Below are 16725 nucleotides of genomic sequence, written 5' to 3'. Positions count from 1 at the left end.
TTCATAGCCAGGAAGCATAAAGGCAGCCTGGAACAGTGGAATGAAAGATTGCTCCTTGCACAATCAGAAAATTTAGGGTTGAGCTTGTCAGTTCTTAGTGTGACAACTTTGAGCAATATACTGAATCTTTTCAACCTTGAGGTCTCCTCTCTGCATATTTCAATGATGCCCATTTTACAGAGTTATCCTAAGGCCCACATAAGATCATACACGTTGTGAAAGCACTTTGCAAACATTAAATGCTAAACAACTGTAATGACGTGTACTCTAACTCTAAACCTAAAGCACAGTATTATTTATAACCAGCTCCCCAATCTAACTTTTTTCTAGAGATTCCACACCAGGCAAAAAAGGACTAATTTGAATTTTATCTGCTCTCCCAAGTGGTTAGGACAGAAAGCAGAAAAATGCCCAAAGAAAGGAAGAAGATCAGTACATCAAACAGCCCAAATATAATCCACAACAGAGATACCTGACTCTGCCTAATTGGGAATTCAGGCATAGACTTCTTTACCCTATAGAACAACCCCTCGCCTCAGACATTTCTCTCCCTTGGTAGATATTCACCTCTAGGAGGAGCACTGGGAATTCAGAGCACATCAAATGTCTCTACAGTGTCTCCTATTCTGAAAGTGCTCTTGTAATCAATTCTATATATTATGCCTCACAAGAACTGGAGAAGTATGTTAATATTATCCTTGGACCAGAAAAGAGAAACAGCTACCACTTAAGTGATTTGCCTCAGGTTACAGAGGGAATTAATGATGATATTAACATTCACAGGGCCTTCTCTCTGTGGCAAGGAGAACTCCTTTATTCCTCTAGTTGTGGGTTTTCTGTATTATGATCAGATTTATAAATTTTTAAGGCAGGTATCTTGAAGTACCATTAAGGGTCTGAGGAGACAAGTATAAATTCTTGCTAGCTTAGCCGTTCCTACATATCATAAAAGATAGCCGTAATTTTCAGTGGGAAAAAGTAACATATGGAAATAAGTTGATTCCAAGAGGCAAATCTAAGTTTTGTCTACTAATTCTCAAACTGTTGATTTCTTAAGGATTGGCTTACCTGTGTTAAAAACAATGTATATATAATAAAGCAGTTATATGGGGTTATTCCTATTATTAACCATGATATTGACTACTGGTTCCCATTTTCTATTTGGGAGTGAATGGTTAATACATTAAGTGAACTTGAAATTTTAAAATACAGAAGTAAATCTGAGCACGCTCAGGTGAGACAGGAGTCATGATCAGAATGAATTGGCAGAATTCTCAGGCATTAGTTGCTTCACCAGTTATTTCTGGCTCTTCTTATATACAGGTTGTAGGAGGGTATGCCTCATTCCCCTTTAAGACAGGCATGGCATAGGACTTGCTCTTGCCATTAAAGTATGAGCAAGAATGACACACCTTGCATCTAGTGAAAACTTTAAGAGCTAGTGTGAGACATGCCATAGACCTTGCGCTCTGTCATAGCACCTAGTATTTGGCTGTGTTCCAGAGAGTAGCTGGTCTATTGACTTGGTACTGAACCGAGGCCAAACAGAACAGAAGAACACTCAATCCATGGTGGATATGAAGTCTGAGAAAGAGAAAAAACAACAACAATTTTAAACTGCTTAGATTTGTGGGTTGTTTGTAATCAAAGCATAATATACAGAATAGAGCACAAGTGGGTTTATAGTTATGAGTATGAGAAACACAGTTTATTCTTGTATTATTACTTATTACTTATTGTATTAGTTTCCACATGAAAAATTATAAATCTACTTTTGCCCACCCTGTACACCGTCCTGATACAGTTAACCTTATTCACAAGGAGCAGCTACACTGAAGGGAATGAGAGATTAGAAAAACATGTACATGTTGAGTGGATATCCACAAACCTAAAGGGGATAGTGGAACACACAGTACCTGAGGGAAAGTAAGCAGAGCAGTAGAAAACTGAATTCATGTGGATGTGTCATTCACATGCTTTCCTCACACAGGTGGTTAAGACTCACAGTGATCAGACCACTCAGAGACTTTATCCTTTTGAGATGTCAGAAATTTTGTCCTGATAAAATGGAAGAAGCTGATACATTTTTGACTCATCCAGGAAATAAAATGATCTTTCAAAAGCAACACTGTGATTTTTCAAAAGCTGGGGAGGCAGTGATGAGAACTGCAAATTGAAATTATATTGGCTCAATAAGGAAGAACTGCTTAATTCTAAGAAAGTAATGGGAAACATGGGAGAATAAGTACAATAGCTACTAAAGTGGGGAACACTGGGCATTAAAATGTACTCCAGCTTTCAGAGAAGTGAATACAAAAGATTTAGAGAAAATATTTATGTGATATTGAAATAATAAAGCCTAAAAGGAATGGGAAATCTGGGGAGTTCTATTATGTCACACTAGAGGCCTAGTGCATGAATTTGTGCGTGGGTGGGGTTCCTCTGGGTGGCCTGAGGGGATTGGGCTGAAATCCGCAGTCCAACGCTGCCTGCAGCTCCTACCTGCTACTCCTGCTCATTCTGACCCCACTGTGCCTGCCACAGGCTAGTGTCCAATCAGTCCTGATTGCCAGCCATGAGCCCGGTGTCTGGTGCCCTCCCAAGGGGAGTGGCCCGGGGATTGGGCTGAAACTGGCTCTCTGACATCCTCTAAGAGGTCCTGGATTGCAAGAAGGTGCAGACCAGGCCGAGGGACGCCATCAGCGAACAATCAGGCTGGGGAGGGACCACAGGAGGACTCCAGGGCATGTCTAGCCCATCTCACTCAGTCCTGATCAGCTGAACCCCAGCAGCAAGCTAACCTACCAGTCAGAGCATCTGCCCTCCTGGTGCCCATCAGAGCAACTGGCCGACCAGTTGTCTGTGCCCTTGGTGGTCAGTGCACATCATAGCAAGTGGTTGAACATCCTTAGCATATCATTAGCATATTACACTTTGATTGGTTGTTCAGTTGTTCTGCCATTCGGTCTACTCTATTTGCACATTACCATTTTATTATATAGGATTATGATCGAGTTAGAATAATCCTGATGAGCAGCTCTCAGTCATTGCAGGGTAATCCATTAATGTATTTGACAAATGTTTATTAGGCAATTAGTAGGAGTTAGAAATTGTGCTAAAACATTAAGGGATCCAAAGAGGATATAGTTCCTACCCTCAAGGTGCTTACAATAAAGTGAAACAAACATAATAAACCAACAAGCCCTCAACTAGCATTTATTAACACTTAGTACTTGTTAGCGATTATGAGAAGATCCTTACATATCTTCTCCCCTCTAATTTTTCAAGCCTTCTGTGTAAGGGTTCCTTATCCTTTTTTAAAAACAGGAGACACTGAAGCTCAGAGAGATCAATTTGGCCCTACACTCAGATAATAACTAACTAAACTAAAACTTGAAATCAATTTTTCTGTGATTTCAACATTTGTATTCTTTACCTTGATGCCTTTCACATCTAACTCTAAGATTACATGGCACTACTATTTTACATTTTTCAAATATTAATTTAATGTGCATGTGTGTGAAAGTGCATGCACGTGTGTGTGCTTTAAGCAAACAATGGATTTAATCCCACAGGAAAAAACTGCTTCTTTATGGGATTACATTTTGGTCTCTCTTTTCACTTCAACTAGAAGACAAGTTAGAAACTCATGGGACATTAATGATTTATAAGCCACATTTCGAGAATCTTTCTAGTAAGTCACATGCAAAATACTAAGTTACTTTTCAGTATAGTCCAGAAACATATTTAATACAAAAGAGTATACTCAGATAAAATAAAATAAAAATCTTCTGTAAAATGATAAGCAATGGTCAAACTGGCTTTTCTAATTTATAGCTGAGGGTAGTTCTCTTCTTTTAAGAGCTTCTAGATTTTTTTTTTCCTTTAGGACTTGAATTCCAAGAATTAAAAAGGGAGGTTTTGCATGTGTTTTTTTCCCTTTCCTTTCATAAGTCCCAGTAATGTACACCTATAATTGGAGGAAAACTTGGCATCTGAAACTACAACTCACCATTTACTACAAGCCAAACGGCTAAAGTGATTTTAGCATTCTGGAAGAAAAATTGTACCTCCAGTGCTGAATTGCTTCCCTATGAACGCGGAGCCAAATATTAATGTAGATTTGAAAGGAAACAAAAAGCGTTCAAACTCTAATGTTCCTCAGGCTTATAAATGGGAATTCAGGCCCTTTAAATGGAGTTGGATTTCTTGAAGCAAAACTACTCTTATTGTTTTTGTATTGCTGCTCTGACCCATGGTTTACATTCCACATAACAATGTTCAAAATTCTTCAGCTACAATAGAAGTGGGAACCTCTGTGCTGGAAGCTCCTGTGGGCAGACTCACTCCAGGGAGCAGAGGCACACACCAAAGAGTCAGCCCATTTCTCAGCATGTGGAAAGACATGTGACATCGTACTCAGAGGCCTTTCTATAACCTGGTGCCCCAAAGAACAAGGATTGCTTGTTAATTTTTAAAAAATTTGTTGCTTTATTCTTTTCTTTTAAAAAAATATATTTTATTGATTTTTTTTACAGAGAGGAAGGGAGAGGGATAGAGAGCTAAAATATCGATGAGAGAGAAACATCGATCAGCTGCCTCCTGCACACACCCTATTGGGGATGTGCCCGCAACCAATGTACATGCCCTTGACCAGAATCGAACTTGGGACCTTTCAGTCCGCAGGCTGACGCTCTATCCACTGAGCCAAACCGGTTTTGACTGTTGCTTTAATCTTATTTTAGAAGTCATACATGTTCATTATAGAAAAACTAAAAATTTTACGTAAGCAGAAAAGAAAAATCCATGTAATCCAATATCAGAATAAAAGCCACTAGTAATATCTCGTCATATCATTTTAGACCCTTTCTTTGTAGGCAAAGAGTTATGCTAAAATGTAAATACTAGTTATTACCTTATTTTTTCACCTAATAACATATTAAAAGAATACTTATAAATAATTTTACATGGCTGTATAGTATTAATATATGTTTATCCCACATATTTTTAAAACCAACCACTGTATTTGAATATTAAGTTTTCTCCAATATTTGGTTATTATAATACTAGAGGCCCGATGCAGAAAATTCATACAAAAGTAGGCCTTCCTTCCCCCAGCTGCTGGCACCAGTTTCCGTCTGGCACCTGGGACCCTTGCTTCCTTCACAGCCCCAGCTTCCTCTGGAATGTCATCCAGAAGGACATCTGGAAGGATGTCCAATCTAATTAGCATATTACACTAATTAATTTTTTATTATAGATCATTAAAGATCTTTGCAGAGTCTTTGGAAAGAAATTGAATGTTTATTTTAAAACAGTGATTGATTTATTTGCATATCTGTTTATTTTTGGAGGTGGAATATAGTTATGAGTGATGACTAAGAAATTATTATTAGATCTTAGTTCTGTTCACTTCTTATTTTCTACTCACTGATCGTCCTGTCTGAAGAGCAGCCTAGGGACTATGTGCTGGGCTTTCTGCCTTCCTTGACCTTGCCTCCCTTTTAATGAGACTGGGGTTCTGCCCTCGCCCAGCCCAGACAGCAGCCTCTGTCCCTGGGGATGAGCCTGGTTTGGGTATTGCTGAAATAAAGACCCAGCTGGTACCTCCGGCCGCTCTGATTAGCCATCCCTGCTGCCATTGGTTTCCAGAATGTCTGATGAGCCCTTAAAGTTTATTTTAAAATAAAGGTTACCTTGACTGTCCCAAGCCCTCAGGACTCACCTCTGCAGGATCCACGCTGTTCTCTGATGCCAACCTTTGGTGTTGTTCTTAAACTTATTTCGCCACTTCACATAAACATGCTTTCTTTCATCCCTTAGACATTAGTGAGCCCCTACTTTTTGGAAGGCTGTCTAGGTCTGGGGATATAGCTGTGAAGGACACAGTCTCCATGGTTATGGAGTGACTCTATGCTTCAGAAGTCCCAGGGAATGTGAGGGGAGAGTGAGAGATTACGACTGAGCCTTTATTGCATACCAGTACAGTTGGAAATTCTTCTCTGGAGGTCATTTTCAATAGGTGGTGGATTATGTTTAGTTTGGAATGATTGCAACATTAGATATAGCTGGTGTCTTTAACGTGTGCTTTATTTTCATGATAATCCATGTTAACATAAATTTGGAAGAAAACAAATCGCCTAGGAAAGTTAAACTACACTTAGGTTAACACTAATCACCTGGTGAACAAAATTCATGCAGATTAAAAGAGAATTAGAGGAAATATTTTAATATTGCTGTTTGCCCTTTCTCTATAATGGAAGTGTCAGAGATGAAAAAAAATTAGTAAAATGTATGGGAATATCTCCCTCCTGTCAGAGTCTGGGTGTGCTGTGGGACCCAGAGTCAAGTCCCTGCCCACTCGCGTGCACCTTGAAATCATGCCAGACCCAGACCCAGCCAGCCCCACCCCTGTCAAGCCCGGCCGGGTTGCATGAGAGGGTGCAGCCTCAGGTCCCTGGTCAAGCTCCAACAAGCTGGGGGCGTGGCTCCATATCCTCCAGCCTGGCCTCAGGTCCCCTGGCCATAGTACGAGGGTATAAGGGTGTGAGACCATTTGCATATTAGCTCTTTATTATATAGTATTATATAGGATATGCTACAAATATATTGCCAGACATACAACCAATTAGGCCTTCACCACCAACACATTCCCCACCTTTGGAGGAGTATTTATTGAACAATAAAGTATGGGGCACAAAAGCACAGAGACAGGGAGGACTCTTGGCTCACAATATTATCATCATTTACAAAGATTGTAACATCTGATCTACCGAACTCTCAATCTGCAGAAATCTACTTAAAAATGGAATCATTAAGCAGGTGAAAACAACTTGTCTATTCAGTGTCAAGTATATCTGTACAGTATTTATTATTATTATTTTTACACTGCCCAAACTCACAACTGTGAACTGAAAGAGATCTCAGAAATGTCCTAGCCCCAGACTTTCATTGTAGGAATGAGACAAACGAGTCCAAGTTAAATGACTTCTAGTTCTTTCATTTCAGAGTTTGAATGTTTCAAACAATTAAAGATGTGTCTAAAATAAACGGAGAAGGGAAAAAAAGTGAAAAGAGCAAATAAAAATTTCTTTCAAAAGCATAAAAAATGAAAATATATTAATAAATAATTGTTGTGCAATAAAATCAAATCCAAATTCTGACATTCAAGGTCAGTTTCCTGTTTCTAACTATAACGAGTTCTCCTCTTTAGCTAAATCAATTTTTGAACACAATTAACATTTTCTGCAAGTATACAGATACATGATACCATTCAGCATGCTAACCCATAGCCTTGACCTTCACAACTAGCTCAGAAATCCAGCTGTTTTTTTCCAGACAAATGGGCCTGTCCTTGGTGATGGGTCCTTGGCTCACATGCATTTTGTAAGGAACACATGTACTTGCAAGTACAAAATATTACCTTGGAAATTTAATAATTCTTTGCATAGGTTAATATTTGGTGTCTCCAAGCAGAAACCTGGTTGGCTCAGTGGATAGAGCATCAACCTGCAGACTTGAAGGGTCCTAGGTTCGATTCCGGTCAAGGGCATGTACCTTGGTTGTGGGCACATCCCCAGTGAGGGATGTGCAAGAGGCAGCTGATCAATGTTTCTTTCTCATCGATGTTTCTAGCTCTTTATCTCTCTCCCTTCCTCTCTGTAAAAAATCAATGAAACATATTTAAAAAAAATATTTGGTGTCTCCAAGATTGTATCACCATGATTTTACAATGTCCAGGATACCTCAAGGAGGATCTGTTGCTGCTCTCTGAATTTCTTTCTTTCTCTCTTTCTTTTAAAATATATTTTTATTGATTTCAGGAGAAAGTGAGAGAGATAGATAGAAACATCAACGATGGGAGAGAATAATTGATTGGCTGCCTCCTGCATGCCCCCTACTGGGGATCAATACCATAACCCAGGCCTGTGCCCTGATGGGAATCTAACCATGACTTCCTGGTTCATAGGTCAAAGTTCAAACTCTGAGTCATACCGGCTGGGCTGGATCTCTTTTTTCCAAGCATATGTTAGAATACCAGCTGCCTGGCTTCTTCTCTTCATCATGGTTACCGTCAGACCCACTCTCTAAGGAAGTCATAGCTGGTACTGCTTTATCAATCAGCTCCCTCCACCAAGAGGGAGCTCCTCACAAACAGCTTCCTTCCCTTCTTTCTGCTTGCCTCTGGAGGGCTTTCTGAGATCAGATTTGACCTTTCCAATTGCTGCCCCTGCTTTTCCGTCCAACTCTTGCTACCATTGACTTTGCCTCTGTGGGTGGACTTAATAACGTACACTCCCACCCTTCTTGATGCCACACCATACTCCAACACTCAACAAGTCCTTATCCATTTCCAGCTCCAGAGCCTAGCATAGGTCAGAACTGGTTTTAACTTGGGGGGAAAGAGAAGCCCAGCAGTGCAGTGACACCAGGGATGCATGTTGAGTCAGATGATACTCCTGGGGCTTTCCTTCACTGCTCTCAGTCTGTCATCCTTATTCTACAAGTGTTTCAACCAGCCTTGTCCCCTTTTCAGGGCCCATCCACATATGACAGTAAAAGAATATGCGAGTTTGTTTCCCTTACATCAGACTGATACTTAGATTTGGATAAATTAGTTTTGAAAATGTTCTAGCTTATATTTTCCACCGTAATAACTGAGTTGTTTGATACACAAATGTGTCCAAGATCATCCCTTTTTAAAAAGTTTGAACATTACCTGCTGATGAAAAAGAAATCCTGGTAATGGGGAAAAACAACACAAAGGATTGAACTTTATTTATCCTTTCCTTGGTACATTTGAGACAAAATAATTGAAGTGTCTCTCCTTTCAGCGGAGAAAGGGACCATATTATTAACAATCAACTATCGATTTTCAGATTTACATTGTTTTGGGTCATTTGGCATATTTCTTTCCAGCAAATTGCTTGATAGTAGTAAGGAAAATGTTCTATAAAATGAGCAAATAAGATGCAATATTTCAAAGCTTAGTCCATAGAGTGATTCTAGCTATGTGGTAAAAACAATTTGCTGGGGTGGCTACTTTCATTAGAAATTTCTTAAGAGAGGCAGCCAGGATATATGTTTATATATCTCAGATTGGTAAACTCAGTCTGGGGAAAGTAAATAAAATATAATTGATTTTTTCTCTGGAAGATGTGATATTTTACTGCAATATAGAACATGGAATATGGTCAACAAATTAAATGTTTCATTTTCCCTTTTTAAAAAAGCAAACTGCTGCCTGGTCAGTGTGGCTTGGTTGGGACATTGTCCAGAAAACCTAAAGGTCATGGGCTTGATTCCTGGTCAGGGTATATACTCAGGTTTTGGGTTCGATACCAGTTGGGGGGCATGTTTCTCTCTCATATCAAGGTTTCTCTCCCCCTCCTTTCCCTCCTCCCCCTGGTCTCAAGTCAATAAAAACACATCCTTGGGTGTGTTTATTAGGGAAGCTGTCAGTTTCTAATCAAGTCCTCACCCTTTAAAAATTAAAAATAACAAACAAACATGAAACTGCTGAAGTTGAAATATCTTTAGGGAAAATTAGTATTAGCATAAGATATTAAGAACAACCTAACATATCTCTTTCAAATAGTACTCTTCCAAAATAGTACATACAATTTGGAAACTTTACGTTTTCCAATATAAATCCCTTACCAATACACACAATTTTAGAAGTACATTTTATAGGACATTTAAAAATATTTGAGTATTCTGAGAAAATTACCTGTAAAGTTTAGGGCAGCATTTCAAAAATATTTTAAACATATCAAACTTGATTGCATTGCAGCAAAAAAAAAAGAATCACTGAATTCTAGAAAACCACTTTTCTGCCATTTCATGAAAACTGTTCACTATTTAGCGAGACCAAAGGCTCTCTATTTCTGGTATCATCTACATCAGAGGCAATTCTTAAGAAATTGGTAATTTGGTAGACTTTTATCCCAATAATGGAGGCTGAGCTCACTCATTCCTGTTTAAGGCACTAACACAATAAATGGCATAAGCGGGACCCTAAATGGAACTCCTCCTGATTAATCGATTCTCACAGTGCAGAGAGAGTACTTAGCTGAAAAGACTCCACCGCGTCTCAAATATATCAACTTGCCAGTTACCTGACTAGCCCTTCCTGCTGACTCCTCATCAACACAGGATAGCCTGGCACTGTTCGGCTGGCTCTGCTCTAAAATGCAGAAATAGGCAAATTACCTGGCTGGCTCTCCTCTGAAGTCAAACACGTGCAGCCTGGAAGCTGACAGGCACTCCTGCAAGGAAGGAGGAAATAAAGCCCTCGGAGACCTCTCAGAAAAATACCTGTAGGAGGCCATTAAAACAACAACGCTCTGAGGTAAGATCCTAAGAAGCATTAATCAAAGAGCAGCATGAATCTTATATTCTCCTTTCTTCACCCCGATTCATATCATCAGTTCATTAGGACGCTCGGTAAGAAACAACATTTCAGAAACACTCCCTGGATACACCCAGAAAAAAGTGCCCGAGACACAGTTCGCACAGGCAGAGGATTTAGTGGAGAAGGAGTTATTTAAAAATGAGAGAGGGGAAAGTAACACAGAGGGGCCTTTATCAGTTTCCCATAGCAAGTCATTCATAAATTGTAATCCCGGCCAGCCCCAGGCAAACTTTTGCAAAAAGTTCAATTGGACTCCTTTTTCCCCAGCTATTTGCCTGAGGAATGTTCTGATCTCTTGCCACCTTCCCACCCTACCCCATTCGGTGTCTTATTAAAAGAATTTCTGGTAAGAGTCAGTATACGATAGTGATTAAAAATGCTGTCTATACAGCCAGTCAGATGGAAGATGAAAAGACACGTTCCTCCAGTTACTTGCTTGAAACTTTGGGGAAGTCACTTAAGCATCTGGGCCCAGTTTATTCATGTGTAACATGGGAATGGTAATAGCCAGCCTCTCTCTGAGAAGGAAGGTATTCAGCGAAGGCAGGAGCCTAGCAGAGAGCCAGGTTCAATGAATGGCCATTGCTTTATTATTGTTATGAATTGATTCCCACTGAATGAACTTGGTGCAACTGCAGCTCATTTTTATCTTAAGCGGGATTTCTCGTGGATTGCAGCACTCTCAGGACTCAAAGATGTCAATTTATGCCAGGAATTTCAGGCACCCAGATGGGCTGGCGGGGGAGTTATTTTCTGTGATGGAAGCCTTCCTTGTGCCCTTCACATAAATGCATAGGCAGCTGTGAGCACTGAACCTGGCTCAGAAGGATTGGGATAATGTGACAGTTCTGCCACTTGCCACGTGTGTGACCTTGGGCACATCACTATTTAATCCTGCCTGGCCTAGGCTTTCTCTTGGGTAAGGTGGGGATAATGATATACCAAAGGGTTATTAAGAAGATTACATGACACAAGGCACAAAAATAAGTGCTGTCAGTAGTCAGTGCCACACAACTGCAAATTATTACCACGTCCCATTCCTTGTCCTTGTCCTGAAATATGCCCACGAGTGATAGAAATTTCTTACCACAGACAGACACATAATAAACCAGCTGGTTAATAATAAATCAGAGAAGGAAAAAAGAAAACAAAATAAAACGTAGTCCAGTGTTCATTTGGTTAGAAGAGTTTAAGAATCATCAGAATTACCTAATGAAACAACTACAGATATAAACAACTAAATGGATGAATCTCAAAGCATTATGGTAAGCGATAGAAGTCAGGCACACAGTTGTAACTCTATGAATCAATAGATTGTAAACTGGGATATATACAGACAAAGGAATATCATTCATCCTTAGAAAAGAAGAAAATTCAAACACACACTACAAAATGGATGGCAAATATTGCACGTTTCCACTTTTACGAAGTTCCTAGAGTAGTCAAACTCACAGAGACAAGAGGTAGAAAGGTAGGTGTCAGGGACTCAGGAGAGGGAAGAGCCATTAGGTAGTGTTTAGTTGGTAGAGTTTCAATTGAGGAAGAAGAAGTTCTAGAGATGGTTGGTGGTGATGGTTGTACTTAATGCCACAGAACTGTATAATTAAAAATAGTGAAAATAGTAAATTTCATGTTCTGTACATTTTACCACAGTAAAAAAGATAAAGAAGGTGGGCACAAATAGAACATATTAAATAACTCAAATGAAAAAGTCTGGCACAGACAAATATGACGGAATGATAGAGAAATCAGTGTTTATAGAGGTTCAAGAGATAACTTTCTGTGGAAAAGGAAATGTCTTATATTTTGAATGGGATATAGGGAGTATATATTTTAAAACTCACCTCACTCTATACATTACATGAGTCCATTTTATGATATGTAAGTTATACTTCTTTGTGATAGTTAACTTTTATGTGTCAAAATTGTCTAGGCTATGGAACCCAGTTTGTTTCAACATCAGTCTAGATGTTGCTGTGAAGCTACTTTTTCTTAGGTGTGATGAGCATTGAAATCAGTAGATTTTGAGTAAAGCTGATTACCCTATAATGTGGGTGGACCTTATGCAATCATTTGAAGGCTTTAAGAGAAAAGACTGATGCTTCCTGAAGAGGAAGAAATTATGGCATTTTTCTCAAAACCTTTGCTGGAGTTTCCAGCCTGCTGGCCTGGCCTATAGATTTGGCACTCACCAGCTCTTATAATTGTGTGAGCCAATGCCTTAAAATATATCTACTTATAAATATCTCTATATAGACCTCCTATTGGTTAAATTTCTCTGGGAAAACCTGATGAATGCAACCATTAAGTTTCTTTGAAAATAAAAAAAAATTAAAAATGAACTAGGATACTTATAAAAATAAACATTTTTAATCCCCACACTGGACTTATTAAATTAGAATTTCTTGGGGTAAGACCAGAGCCTAAGTAGTTTTTAAAAATATTTTAAAAATATTTTTTATTGATTTCAGAGAGGAAGAGAGAGAGAGAGAGAGAGAGAGAGAGAGAGAGAGAGAGAGAGAGAGAGAAAGAGAAATATCAATGAAGATGGTGGGTGCTGGTCGTGGCAGGATGGTGGAGCAGGTGAGCGGGTGCCAGTTGCTGTCATCAGGGTGAGTCTCTGGTGGTTACTGAAAACTCTTTGCTCACGTGTGACGTGGTCCAACCTGGCATTTGCACCTGCTGCTGGCACCCGGCACTGGCACTGATAACCCCTGAGGGTTTCTCCATTTCCCCTTGCTCCTGAGGGGCAATCGGGGCAGCAGCCACTGCTTCCCATCAGCACATAGAAGCAGCAGTGGCGGGAGCAGGGCTGCTGGCAGTCAAGAGACCAGGGACTGCAGCAGGAGGGACTGGGTGGGGGTGCAGAGGATGAGCCAAGACCTGCACCTGTGGCCACAGCAACCTCTTGGCCCACAATTCCTTTCAAGATGTATGAATTCATGCACTGGGCCCTAGTGTATAATATGTTAGGCACTGTTCTAAGGACTGAAGATATATGTGGAGATGAACAAGCCAGACCAAATTCCTGTCACATGGAGCTTCCATTCTAGGAGGGGGTCTTTATTGGAAAGCCAATGAGGTATGCACGATAAAACTTCTCAGCAGATTAAAAAACAACAAAGAGAAAATATGTAGATTTTACAACTTGTATTTTTCTTGTACAACTTAACTGCCAGTACTAAACCAAGACCTAGGCAGCACCGCAGTGTGATTAAGACACCTGCCGAGAGTAGAAGTACATAAAAATGGGGTAAGCAATTAGCTTCTGTCCACTGTGAATGTCAGCAATGGAATTTGGGTTCCTTATAGCTCCTCAGCCTTGCTCTTTCAAATATTAGGTAGGTCTTGTCACAGTAGAAAAGGCTGCTGACAAATTCTTTTTCTCTGTAATGGACAAGGCTAACTCCAGGAAAAGGAGAAGGCAAGTCTCTGGTTTGTTCTGTGCCCATTCATCACACACTTAGTAAATAGAAATTGTAATAGCATGTGCCTCCTAGACTGTGAGGGCAAACGAAACTATTGCAATAGAAATCCCTTAGCACGATGTCTGGTCCGTAGGCAGCCCTTGGAAAATATTAACTATCATCATTGGTATATTGGTCTCATCAATTGGCCAGGCACCCCTGCAGGAGCTAGAGACACAAAGACCGCTGAGACACGCCTCTGCACCAGAATCTTAACATCAAGCAGAAGGAAGGATGCCAAACAAATGATGAGTCCTAATTGCTCTCCTAGGGGTCAGTGGTGTCACTGGAAGGGCCTTCCCTGGTGGCTGGAAAGGGAGGAGGGAGAGTCAGGATAGCCTCCTGGGAGGAGGATTTGCCAGTGTTGACTTTGAATGTAATTGCAATTGTGCAATGGCAGTTTCAGGAAGGAAATATATTTTCTGCCATTTGTGTAATGTTCTGATAACATTATTTATCAAATATTTTGCATGAGACTCAAGTGCACAGGGCCATTCTCATTGGTACTAATAAAAGCTCATATTATTAGATCTGACATGTAGGCTGTGATAGAATTAAAGCTGTGTGTAGTGAGTGTAATATTTTTAGACAAAGAGGAGAATCAGACAAGTTTGAGCTGCAAAGAACATTTGAAACCATTCTCATTCCACTAAAGAGAAAACAGAGGTGCACACACTCTGTATGTAAACACAAGCATGGGTTTGTTCTCCATGGAATGAAGTACAAAGGCAACCAATTCATATCTATTGGATTATAGCTACCAGCCGCATGTGGCTACCTAAACGTAAAGTAATTATGATAAATAAAATTAAGAATTCAGCCCCTCAGCCCGGGCAGTGTGGCTCAGTGTTTGAATGCTGACCTATGAACCAGCAAGTCATGGTTAGATTCCCTGTCAGGGTAAATGCCCGGGTTGGAAGTTCGATCCCTGGTATGGGGAATGTAGGAGGCAGCCAGTAAGTGATCCTCTCTCATCATTGATGTTTCTCTCTCTCCCTCTTCCTTCCTCTCTAAAATCAATAAAAATATGTTAATAAAAGAAAAGAAAAAAAGAATTCAGCCCCTCAGTTGAACTAATGACATTTCAAGTGCTCAGTGTAACTAGTATCTCACATCAAATAGCACATATTTAGAGCATTTTCATCATCCTAAAATGGTCTATGGGACAGCAAGCACTATGTTAGTTTTTTGCAGGGAGAGAGAAAAGTAACTTTAGTCATTATCAAAAGCATTTCACAAGGAATAAAGAGCTTATTTAAGATTATGACCAAATTTTCCAAATGTACTTTTAAAATTACCTATGTAATTGCAAATCTAAAATTTTCTATGCATGGAAAACTCTACCTCCACACACAAATGTTTCACAGGGAAAATTGGGCAGGCGTCCTCGTAGACTCCATAGCTTTACATATGCATCAGAGCTGCATGTATAATTCTGGAAATGGGGTGGAAACCATTTTAGTGTTCCAATTGTCATTCATTTCAGGAGCAATCTAATGCAAATACCTACCAAATGGATTATCAAAACGAAGAAGGAGGTAGATGAAATTTCAGTAGACCATATTTGAGGAGAACATTCATAAAATAGGAGGCAGTAGCAGAATGAGTTTCATTTTTAAAGTGTTGCAAAAATAAACTTTTAAAAAGTAGTGATTTTTTTCTATAAGTTTATAAAATAAAAAGTATAAAGTGTTTTCCTTCTTTTGACAAAAAAAAATTATCAGGTTTAAGAATATGTAAACTATCAGCTTTTAAAAGAGTGTGTTGTATTTAGAGAAAATGTACTTACACTTCTCAGGGAACCCAGCTTTCACATGATGATTGTGAACAGGGGAAGGGGAATTTGAGATTTAAAAAATCTTTCAGGAAGCTGACTTTTGAAAGACTTATATATATTTTATTTAATAGTTTGCTCTGAAGCCTAAGAAGTCAGATATCTACTGAGTATCTTTGTTCAACTTAGATTCTTTTTATGTATAAAAATCCATTAATTTTACTTCCATAGAATTACTCTTTGCCATTTCCCCCTCTCTGTTTCTCTTTCTGACTAGTAAAATTCCACACCAGCACTCACCATCAGCCTTGTCCTCAATCCCCTGGGCATTCAATATTCCAATGTGCCCTTTCGCAATGCCAAGGGGCGTGACTTGGTGTGGCTCCCACTGGGAAATTCCTCTCCCATTACTTCTTAGTGTGTTTTTCTCTTCAGCTCAATTTTTCTATATTTTAATTTATAAATATTTTGAATGTTTATTTGTACTCTTTATTTTAAATTTCCTTTTGCATAAAAATTATTCACATTTTTTAATATTCTCATAACATATATAGAGGTGCTCAAACTCTTGTCACCAACTGGTGCTGAAAGAGACAAAATAAGAAAAATAAAGACCATCCAATAACCAACCACCTACGTGTATGGTATGGTAAAGACAGTTGATTTACCACCAGCACACTTGTATGATTTTTATGAATTATTGGTAAAACTTTGGAAAACATTACCCTTCATTTTATCCCTTACCCCTACAATGAGTTAAAATTTATTGGCAAATGTGATTGTGTTTCCAGACACCCAACACAATAGTTTTTGATACCAATTTATATACAGTATTTGCTGTTAAGTTTGTCATATCTTATTTTGCCATGTAAATGCTGGAGATGAATAAGAATCTCCATCTTGTTCACATAGCAGCCAGCTAGCCAAGGTAGTTAGAAAGACAGCTATTCAATACTTAGCCAAATACCAGCAGGGCAGGCATTTTCCAAGAATGTGTTAGTGGTCACAAACAGAGATTTCCATTGCTATCCACCTATGATACAAGAGCAGCAGGAAACAGAGTAGTGTTA

The 16725-nt window shown here is 39.3% G+C and overlaps 1 protein-coding gene across 9 annotated transcripts in view; it reads right to left on the bottom strand.

The window, feature by feature from the left end:
- Window positions 1-16725, bottom strand: part of HS3ST5 (heparan sulfate-glucosamine 3-sulfotransferase 5) — a 230965-nt gene that overhangs the window by 46849 nt on the left and 167391 nt on the right. The window contains exon 1 of one of the 9 annotated variants that reach the window (XM_045572586.1): window positions 5726-5954. The exons of the other annotated variants lie outside the window; for them this stretch is intronic. The gene's annotated coding sequence lies outside the window, so the exon portion shown is untranslated. Of the gene's footprint in view, window positions 1-5725; window positions 5955-16725 lie in introns of those variants that run through there. 9 annotated transcript variants of the gene reach the window in all.

Source organism: Pipistrellus kuhlii, unplaced genomic scaffold (assembly GCF_014108245.1).
Source record: "Pipistrellus kuhlii isolate mPipKuh1 unplaced genomic scaffold, mPipKuh1.p scaffold_m20_p_5, whole genome shotgun sequence".
Lineage (NCBI taxonomy): Eukaryota > Metazoa > Chordata > Mammalia > Chiroptera > Vespertilionidae > Pipistrellus > Pipistrellus kuhlii.
The sequence above is the reverse complement of the archived record's forward strand: the minus strand, read 5'-3'. Positions and strand labels throughout refer to the sequence as shown.